Below are 1,019 nucleotides of genomic sequence, written 5' to 3' on the forward strand. Positions count from 1 at the left end.
GAGAAACCAGTTTGGAGGAGGTGCAAATGAGGATGTTGCCAAGCATATGGAGATATTTGTTGACTATGTCTGTTCCATCCCTCCACCTGAAGGCGTTACTTAGGACCAGATCAAGGAGACAATGTTCATCTATTCACTCCGAGATGCTGCAAGGGAGTGGTATAGGGATCTGGATCGTGCTGCCTTAGGAATTACAAACTGGAATTCGTTAGCCTTGGCTTTTTACAAGAAATACTATTCCGCGCCCAAGACAAACGCACTTAGAGCTCAGATCACGAGTTTTAAGCAAGAACCTAATGAAGATTTTCATGAAGCTTGGGTCCGATTCAAGAAGCTAATTCGCTCTATTCCACACCATGGGTTTGAGAAATGGTTTCTGTGCAACCAGTTCTATAATGGTCTTTATGATGATCAGAGAGCTATCGTAGATGCTGGAGCTAATGGGAAATTTCAAGAAAATAGCGGTGAGACAAAGGGGTGGAAAATCATCGATGACCTGGCCACCCATAAAGCTGAGCATGGAAACTCTAGGGGAAATCAAAGGAGAGCTGCTGAATCTCCTTCCGTAGCTGCATTAGAGGCTCTTACGGCGAGATTTGACAAGTATGAGTTAGGAGGAGCTTCAAAGGGTGGTATTTATCAGGTAAATGCTGTGTCAGACGGTCCCTTTTCATGCAAGAGATGTGGAGGAGAAGGACACATTGTAGATTTCTGTCTCACTCCCAATGAGGTTTGTGCTGCTTTTCAACATTATAGGCAGACCAACACCTACTTTGACCCTTCTAATGTGCATCCAAATTTGAGGTGGAGTAGCAAGAATGTCCAAAATCCGACTCCACCTCCGCAGCAGCAGAATTATGTGCCCCCTCATAAGCAGCAGCAACCATACCATAAACCACCCTATGTACCTCAGCAGCAACAACAGTCTCAAAGTGCCGAGGCTTCTGAGCTCAAAAACATGTTTCAGAGCTTGACGGGAATGCTGCAGAAGGAATCTCAGGCTAGAGAGACTAGTACAA

General features: G+C 45.1%; 1 non-coding gene across 1 annotated transcript; it reads right to left on the bottom strand.

Annotated features, from left to right (window-relative positions):
• Nucleotides 1-256: 256 nt before the first annotated feature.
• Nucleotides 257-363, bottom strand: LOC141636057 (small nucleolar RNA R71). The gene has a single exon (XR_012540697.1). It is a non-coding gene; the product is annotated as a small nucleolar RNA R71 (small nucleolar RNA).
• Between the last annotated feature and the right edge of the window lie 656 nt (nucleotides 364-1,019).

The sequence above is a fragment of the Silene latifolia genome, chromosome Y (assembly GCF_048544455.1).
Source record: "Silene latifolia isolate original U9 population chromosome Y, ASM4854445v1, whole genome shotgun sequence".
NCBI lineage: Eukaryota > Viridiplantae > Streptophyta > Magnoliopsida > Caryophyllales > Caryophyllaceae > Silene > Silene latifolia.